The 9,943-nt window shown below is 43.6% G+C and overlaps 1 gene segment (V, D, J or C); it reads right to left on the bottom strand.

The window, feature by feature from the left end:
• Positions 1–3,580: 3,580 nt before the first annotated feature.
• LOC311147398 (immunoglobulin heavy constant mu-like) lies at positions 3,581–8,355 on the bottom strand. The segment is given in 7 exons: positions 8,314–8,355; positions 6,796–7,095; positions 6,316–6,588; positions 5,868–6,185; positions 5,206–5,523; positions 4,188–4,342; positions 3,581–3,666 (listed from the first exon to the last, which is right to left on the bottom strand).
• Positions 8,356–9,943: the final 1,588 nt, after the last annotated feature.

The raw sequence follows: 9,943 nt of genomic DNA, 5'->3' as shown, positions 1-9,943 counted from the left end.
TAAATGTGTTATTCAATGCATTTCTGTGGACTATATAGCAGTAAAGGCCAAGTTCACTATTTTATCAAATACTGTAATTTGTTTATATATTTTTGTTGATACCTAAAGGGGTCCTACAATTCAAAATCAAATAGATAAATGATCCATGTTATGACCATCTTAAAACAATTCCATATGTTAGTGGAATGCCCTTGTTGGTTGCCCCTCAACAGCCAGAGGGCACTGGACTTGAAACAACGATACAGATGTAACCATGTGCCATTCAATGTATTATCTGACCGCCACTAGTGCTCCCAAGTCAAAATTCTGTGTTTATTCATTTATTGAGTGTTCCATTTAAAAAAAACAGGATTAGGAAAAGTTTCTAAGCATACCTGAGAGTTCCTCAACTCACACCAGTGTGTGGCGGCACATCGATTGGGAACCACTGTCACGCTCTGGCTCCGGGACTTTGTATGTTGAGCCAGGGTGTGTTCGTTTTGTTGTGTTTGGTTTGGTTTTGGTTGTGTTTCCTTGTTTGGTCGTGTGACTCCCAATCAGTGGTAACGAGTGTCAGCTGTCGGCTCGTTATCTCTGATTGGGAGCCATATTTAAACTGTCAGTGTTCACCTTAGTGTTGTGGGTTTTTGTTCCGTATTCAGTCTTTGTCACTGTGGACTTCACGTATCGTCATTGTTTGTTGTTTTGGCATTGAGTACTTTAACCAATTAAAGCCATGTTCACTCAACGCGCTGCGCTTTGGTCTCATTCGTCAGACGATCGTGACAGAAAAACCCACCGTACCAGGACCAAGCAGCGTGTCCAGGAACACACGCAGGAGGTAACGCTGGTGGATGTCCTCCTCGGCTGGGGGCATATTACGAAGGAGGAGGCCGTCCGGTACCGGAGGGCGATGAAGGGGGAGACCCAGGATGGAGAGGAGCAACGGCGTCAGCAGGGTCATCGTCGGAAGGACGAGAGGCAACCCCAAAAAGTTTTTGGGGGGGGGCACATGGCTTGGGCGGCTGGGCAGCAGGAGGCTGCCACAGGGAGACGTGGAGAGAAGGCTACCGGATTACGGGAGCCATTGGCGAGTAGAGGGAGGGAAGTAGTTGAGGCACGGCGTGAGAGACTGAGGTGTGTTACCAGTCCGGTCCGGCCCGTTCCTGATCCCCGGTTAAGGCCAGTGGTGTGTGTTCCCAGTATGGACCGGCCTGTTCCTACTCCACGCACCAAGTCCACGGTGTGCGTCGCCAGCCCAGCCCGGCCTGTTCCTGCTCCACGCACAAAGCCTACGGTGTGCGTCGACAGCCCTGCCCGGCCTGTTCCTGCTCCACGTACCAGACCTACGGTGTGCGTCGCCAGCCCAGCCCGGCCTGTTCCTGCTCAACGCACAGAGCCTACGGTGTGCGTCGCCAGCCCAGCCCGGCCTGTTCCTGCTCCACGCACAAAACCTACGGTGTGCGTCGCCAGCCCAGCCCGGCCTGTTCCTGCTCAACGCACAAAGCCTACTGTGTGCGTCGCCAGCCCAGCCCGGCCTGTTCCTGCTCCACGCACAAAACCTACGGTGTGCGTCGCCAGCCCAGCCCGGCCTGTTCCTGCTCAACGCACAAAGCCTACTGTGTGCGTCGCCAGCCCAGCCCGGCCTGTTCCTGCTCAACGCACAAAGCCTACGGTGTGCGTCGCCAGCCCAGCCCGGCCTGTTCCTGCTCCACGCACAAAACCTACGGTGTGCGTCGCCAGCCCAGCCCGGCCTGTTCCTGCTACTCGCACCAAGCCAAGGGTGCGAGTCGTCAGCCTGGTCCAGCCCGTTCCTGCTACTCGCACCAAGCCAAGGGTGCGAGTCGTCAGCCTGGTCCAGCCCGTTCCTGCTACTCGCACCAAGCCAAGGGTGCGAGTCGTCAGCCTGGTCCAGCCCGTTCCTGCTACTCGCACCAAGCCAGGGGTACGAGTCGTCGGCCTGGTCCAGCCCGTTCCTGCTACTCGCACCAAGCCAAGGGTGCAAGTCGTCAGCCTGGTTCAGCTCGTCCCTGCTACTCGCACCAAGCCAAGGGTGCGAGCCGTCAGCCTGATCCAGCCCATTCCTACTACTCGCACCAAGCCAGGGATGCGAGTCGTCAGCCTGGTGAGGCCCGTTCCGGCTCCACGCATCAAGCCTAGGGTGCGTATCGTCAGCCAGGTCCGGTCCGTTCCTGCCTCACGCGCCAAGCCAGGGGTGCGCGTCGTCAGTCCAGATCCTACCAGCTGGGTCAGATCGGACCGGGGGCGCTACGGGGGGATTGAAGAAGGGTGGTGGTCAAGCCCGGAGCCGGAGCCGCCTCCGAGGAGTAATGCCCACCCAGCCCTCCCCTGTTTGGGGTTTTTGAGGCGCGGTCGCAGTCCGCGCCTTTAGGGGGGGGTACTGTCACGCTCTGGCTCCGGGACTTTGTATGTTGAGCCAGGGTGTGTTCGTTTTGTTGTGTTTGGTTTGGTTTTGGTTGTGTTTCCTTGTTTGGTCGTGTGACTCCCAATCAGTGGTAACGAGTGTCAGCTGTCGGCTCGTTATCTCTGATTGGGAGCCATATTTAAACTGTCAGTGTTCACCTTAGTGTTGTGGGTTTTTGTTCCGTATTCAGTCTTTGTCACTGTGGACTTCACGTATCGTCATTGTTTGTTGTTTTGGCATTGAGTACTTTAACCAATTAAAGCCATGTTCACTCAACGCGCTGCGCTTTGGTCTCATTCGTCAGACGATCGTGACAACCACTGATCTAAGTTACCAAATAATCAACAACTTAGAAAAGAAACCTACATTTGAACGAAATTAATGACTTTTATGACATAAGATAGTTCCAAACTGTTGAAAATAGTGGAAAAATCTATCGTGTGCGTGGTAGCCCAATTATAGAAATACAACGCGACACACCGAAGTTCACACGACCATATGACATACATAGGAAAATCAAAGCACTAAAATACTTAGGGTTTTGTTAATATATATATTTATATACAGTATATGGGTGTGTGCTTGTGTGGGTGTGTGCGTGCATGCGTTGCTTTCGTACATGCAGTGTTTCTCCTCTTTCAAGGAAGTGTATTTGTGTTCCTGGCAGTTGCTGGACAGTTTCAGTGCCACAGGTGCGGTATCAAGGGGATAGAGAGAGAGGAAGCTGCTTTTGCATGACACTATTATTAGACAAGTTAGAGAACCAAGAAACCACCTCAGATCAACTGATAACAGAATGTTGAAGTCTTAGTTGAGTATTACAGATATAGCCCAATGTTGTTTAATCTGTCCTGGGAGGGACTACAGCTGTACATTGGCTCCATAGATAACTCTGCCAAGCAGAAACACTCCAATCAGTAATGTCTTTGGATATAGGATGTGTCCTTGTATTAGAATCCAGTGGATGTCTCAATAAAAAGACAACAACTAAAAGTTAGACTTTATTAAAGTGAAAAAGGACACACAAACATCACAGGATACACAGGATACAATATAAATCAATGAATGAAAAATAACATATCACCACAATGCTTGTATAATATTGACAACAACAATACTAATCAATCATAATCAATACTGTATTGGATATATACATAACATTATTACTGAAGAACACTATGCCATAACCATCCCAGACCATTTCCTTTCTAATCTAGACATATCTATCTCTGCAGTCCATCATGTGTTCTTCACTGCTTCATCTGAAAAGAGGCAGAGACAGATACAGGTTATTACAATAAACAGACAGCGAAGTGGAAAAACGCAGGTTTCCTTTGGCCCACAAAGAGTTTCTCACCTCTCCTCCGTGTATATAATCATATTTGGAAGGGAAAGGAGCAACTCTCGCTCACAATCAAATCAAATCAAATGATATTGGTCACATACACATATTTAGCTAATGTTATTGCTTGTGTAGCGAAATGCTTTTGTTCAATTAAACACTTGATACATTATTTTTTCATTTAAAATCATGACGTTTCAGCTGCCAATGGCCTTCATCAGAAGTCTACAATCACATGAAATAAGCTACAGGGATGTAGCTCAGTTGGTAGAGCATGGCGTTTGCAACGCCAGGGTTGTGGGTTCAATTTCCACGGGGGGCCAGTATGAAAAAATAAAATTATAATGTATGCACTCACTAACTGTAAGTCGCTCTGGATAAGAGCGTCTGCTAAATGACAAAAAATAAAACAATAAAAATAAAAAGAAGCGGTGTCAGTACCTTGACCAGGCTGAGCACTGTGCTGTAGGTGAGGGAGAGAAGGAAGAGGATGATGAAGGAGGAGGTGGTGGACCACAGGCTGCTGAACTCATCCTCATCGTTGTCCGTGCAGCTCAGAGCGAAGCCCGCCTCAGGCTCAGTCAGTAGGATGTTCTCTGAGAACAGGGAGAGAGACAGGTGGTGAGGAACGGACATACACTGTGTCTGCGTGTTTGCGCAAGTGTGTTCATGTGTGTCTGCATGTTTGCGTGTGTCTGCGTGTTCATGTGTGTCTGCATATGTGCGTGTCTGTGTTCATATGTGTATTGTAAACCTATATTAGTCTTTATCATATTCTAACAAATACAGCTACATGAGTTCAAATGATATGGACACACACAGACACACACATCAACACACAAAGACCACATTAAACTGAGCTGTGCAGACTTATATCTTGTCCTACTATTAACATGCACACCCACTCACATTTATGTCAAACTATACCTATACACTAAATAATACATCCATGACCAACTTACTGGAAGCATAGTACTACTATGTAGGCTATTCAGTACTGTTGTGTCTTTTCATGCCAAAACAATTGTCTTCATTCTGTTTTTATATTTACAATAGACCAGTATATTTTCTAATACTTGAAGTAATTGATATAGGAACACGAAACCATGTGATCTCATATGCGGTATTGTTTATTAGCCAGCCTCCACATTAGGAAGACACATTGAACAGTGACAAAGGACAACAATGGTAACACAAGACTGTGCAATAGGACTGACATCTTACAACACAATAGACTGGACAATATCACATTAGACAATATACATGTCTACAGTCAACAAAACTATGACAACACTAACATGTTAACTTTAACTCAACAAGGACAACAATGAATGACATCAAAAAGGACAACAGGGGACACACCTAGTAAATGGCTATTCTGACCCACATAGGAGTCAATAAGGCAACACAACAGAATAAACACACACAGATTAAAATCACTTGTCTTCACATGAGTTACCCATGGAGTTCGACACACTCCTCTCCTTAGGTGCGGTGTTGTTGTCCGAGCCGGCGTACTTGACGGCGCATGTGAAAAGCACGTTTGTCTCCCACTTATCCTTGGTGGTGGTGAAGACGCTGGTGACAGAGTAGTTGCCTTTCGGGGTTTTCTGAGGAGGGCTGGTGACCCCCTCCTGGTACTCGCCGCTGCCCACCTTCCACATGATGTAGACGTCACAGAGAGACGGGCTGACCACCAGGCACACCAGAGTCACGTTCTCCTCCTTCTCGGTGTCTTCCTTCGGGAGAAGGTGGACGGACACTGAAGGGGCTCGACCTGCAAGAGGATTGATTTTAAGGAGAAACGTTACACTCATGTATGTGTAGGCACCTATGAAAACCAGTATTTGAATATCAGTTTAAAATCCAACATAGTGGTCCTTAACCCTGGTTCTGGAGCACCACAGGGGTGTGCAGGTTTCTGTTCTAGCCCAGCACTAACATACCTGATTCAAGTAAGCAAATAAGCGTTAATGATTAGTTAATGATTAGTTGATTTTCTGACTCAGGTGTGTTAGCGCTAGGCTGGAGCAAAAGTCTGCACATCCTGTGGCTTCCTCTCCAGAACCTGGAGTATGTGACCACTTATCACAACCACATTGAGAAGTCTCAGTGACCTACTTTCTTTGGTGAAGCTGAGGTCCTGAATGACCGGTGTGACTTCACCACTCTTCGTGACAGAACACTGGACTTTGTTCACATTTGTCCACTCTGGCTGGTCTATGGTCAGAGTGCTGACCTTGCTGTTCAGGTTGCCCTTTGATTCAATAGGTTTCAGAATGATGCCTTTCATCTTGGCCTGTCCATTGACCTGCCAGATGATAGTGGTACCAGACACTGTGTCCTGGTCTGTACGAGTGATGACACAGTCCAGCACTGCTTGGTTGTCCGAGAACACCTTTTTCACACTCGGTGGGTTCAGAGTCACCGTCAGTGGTTCTGAAAGGGGAAGGAAGCAGTGGGAAAGCATGACATGTTAATGTTACTGATGAGGAACTTCACTAAATAATAGAGATCCTGTATGTGTGCATGACATCAATTGTAGTACAGTCTACTCCTATGTACAGACCTGTTTTGGAGATCGTCTTGGTGATGGTTTGTTTCTGGTGCTGCACCATACAGCTGTACTGGACCTTGTTGTTCCAGTCAGTGTTGATGACCTTCAGCAGACTGCTGGCTGAGAAGAGGCCTGACTGCTGTTGTCCTACAGTAGTGGTCAGGCCCTCCACCTCCGTGTCATTCTTCTTCCAGGTGACAGTGACTTCCTTGGTGGCGAAATTTTCAATCATACACATCAGGTACTGGGTGGTTCCAATGGGCGCCGACAGCAAAGACACTGAGACTGAGAGAAAAGACATGGGCACATGTTAGTTTAACCCCTTATTGAAATAATACTGATATTTTCAAAGACATCCAGGATAAACACCAAGCATCATTCTAAAGGTATAATCAGGTTTTCTAAACATAAATAGTTTACATCACAAACATTAAAATGCAATCTTTAGAAAAATAGAGCCAACTTCAATATAATATAATGACCACATCTTACCTGGTTTATTGATGTCTGCTGTCTTTTTACCTCCAGGATGTTCCACGGAACATTTGAAAGTCGTTGAGGTTTTCCAGACATTCTCATCCACGCGGAGCTGACTGACTCCTGTGTAGGTTTCCCCGCTCTGGACCGCCGGGTACTGGATGAAGTCCGTCAGCGCACTCCCGCTGGCGTCTGTCCATTTGAAGGTGAGTGAGGAAGGCGAAAACCCGGTAGCGACACAACCGATGCTGTAGACGTTGTTAGTAGGGGTTCCACAGTTCATAAGAGTGAGCAGAGTAGTGGGGGCTGTGGTTGCTGCAAGAAAGAAAGCAAGAAAGAAAGAAAGAAAGCAAGAAAGAAAGCAAGAAAGAAAGAAAGAAAGAAAGAAAGAAAGAAAGAAAGAAAGAAAGAAAGAAAGAAAGAAAGAAAGAAAGAAAGAAAGAAAGAAAGAAAGAAAGAAAGAAAGAAAGAAAGAAAGAAAGAAAGAAAGAAAGAAAGAAAGAAAGTAAAACTTAATTTGAATGTACAGAAATGACCTGGTAACTACTAGGAATTACCATGGTAAAATGGTCATTACACAGTTATAACCTAAGAACTAATTGTTCATTTAATCTTGCACTATATTTACATTTTAGTCATTTAGCAGATGCTCTTATCCAGAGCGACTTACATGAGCAATTAGGTTTAAGTGCCTTGCTCAAGGGCACATCGACAGATTTTTCACCTAGTCAGCTCAGGGATTAGAACCAGCGACCTTTCGGTTACTGGCACAACGCTCTTAACCACTAAGCTACCTGCCGCCCCTATAAGGCACCATTTAGTTCCATGTAGTTGGTTGTCTTGTATTCTTTGAGGTATAACTATCTCTAAGTTTAATATTTTATTAGTCGTATGTACAGGATACACATGGTATGCACCGTCTAACGTAATGCTTACTTGCAGGTTCCTTCTCAACAATGCAACAACAATAAGAATTAATAAAAGTGAATAATTCGAACATTAAGTAACTGGCTTAGTAGAGTAGAAAAAACATTTTAGAAAAGGTATCATTCAGGAAGGCACAATTAAGTACATATTAACACATTCAATTGCAGACACATTTACCAGTGAAAACAACCATAAAATATAACATGCTGTTCCTCTAATACCAATTAATTGAAATCATTTTAATTAAATGATTTATATGGATTAAGGTGATGCCAATTAACACTCAATTCAATATGGGCTAAGATGAACTCTGCTCATTTTATCATACCCTTTAATTGGTTTATGTGTTTGACTCCTATATTTTCATTTTCATAGGGTCAATTTCGACTTAAAGCAAAGCCTACATAATTAACCAATTAAACACCAATCACAAACAGTGAAAGAAGTATGTGAGGAGATGACCAAGCAATACTGCCCTACCTAGGTGTGCTACACTAACAACAGTATCCAAGTTATAATTTCAACGTTCCTCCATAAAACAATGATTTATCTACAAACCTTATAAATTTAACTGCATACATTATTTTTTTTTAAACGATGTCTTACCTGATGATACTGTGACCATTGTCCCTTTCCCCCAATAGTCAAAGTAGCTAAACACAGTGTGACAAGGGCATATGCCAGGCAGTACAAAAACTACCCTCTTTACAGCAATTGGTTTCAACTAATCTTGATAACTTCATCACTAAACCAAAGTAATTAGGTTTGTAAAATAAAATCTAAATAGATACTACATTCTAACATAGTCACACTTGGTCAACAATATATTTCCACAATATGGATCATTTTCTCTTAGACTGTCATTTTTTTCTGAGGAACGAAGGGTTTTCTATTTAGAAGACTTTAGGAAACAAACTTCTGCATTATTCTACAACAGCAGAACCTAGAAATTGAGGAACTATTTGACTTTCAAGGAAATAAGCAAATTGAGGTAAATAATTTCTTTAGTGGACTATGAACAGGTCTATTCAATGACGTTTTGCATCTGAAAAACGCACAAGACAACATATGTTATTTCTACACAGAAAATAGAATGGGAAAATTAAACATTTGATGGATGTAATAAATGTAAGTTGCGGTGACTTGTGTCCCTTTACCCCAGTAGTCAAAAGCATCACAGTGCTATGTCTCCATTCACTGCCTGTACAAAAACCCTGCACCTCAATAGGCAGCTTTAAAGTCATGATAAAGAATCCAATAGACATTAACATATAACGCAATATCGTAATATTATCATACACCTGATTTTTTAAGGACATACGTTGTGAATTCAGTTTTGTATACCTTTTCAAAACTGATGCTCAGGTCCATGTCGTGACATCACTCTATCAAAACATACTTTTTGAAAATGTAAAACAATATAAAATGGGGTTATATCAATATCAGACGATCATTTGAAGAATATTGTATGGTTTCTCCCCATTGTCCCTATCCTCAGGCAGATATAATACAAGTTTTGTCACTGAGGTTTTTGTACAGCCTAATTTCACGGTGTATCCCACCCCATATCACAGTGATATACCCCAGCACAAAAACACCTCCTTCACATCTCCATAGAGATTCCATATGACTGTCTGCTCTCAGTCAGGTATAAGAAACATAAAACCATGGCTAAAACTATACATAGTAGCTTTACTACAGATTCTTACGGTATTATATTCTCTATGAGTTGGTGGATTAATCTTCAATGTTTGTTATTATTGTTTGTGACTAAAGGTGTATCCATTGTCAGTTTGTGACAGTTGTTTGCAAATGTATGGATTTATGTCACAGTATAAAATCCAATATCATGGCTATGGCCAAATCATGTTTATGGTGAGGTTTCATTAGGTTTACATTGGTACCATTGTCGTGGAGGGTGTTTATTTGACCTGTTCAGTGTTGATGTGTCCATACAGGAGCAAAGGGGTTTTTGTACGGCGTAATATCACTACACACCATAACAAAAACCTCCCACCAGTACCACACACCTCCTCTATGAGGATAGCAACACATTCAGATGGTTGTGGATAGGTAATAACACACATATCTACTATTTCTTCAAATATTTTTGAATATTTTAAAATATTATATATTATAACTAAATCCTGCAGGTACAATGCTTTATAACTGTTAAAAACATGTATGAGACTTTTTATTAATAAGCATTATGATATTTTCATTTTCAACTCACTCA

This window comes from Coregonus lavaretus (genome assembly GCF_964263955.1).
Source record: "Coregonus lavaretus genome assembly, chromosome: 2".
Taxonomy (NCBI): domain Eukaryota; kingdom Metazoa; phylum Chordata; class Actinopteri; order Salmoniformes; family Salmonidae; genus Coregonus; species Coregonus lavaretus.
The sequence above is the reverse complement of the archived record's forward strand: the minus strand, read 5'-3'. Positions and strand labels throughout refer to the sequence as shown.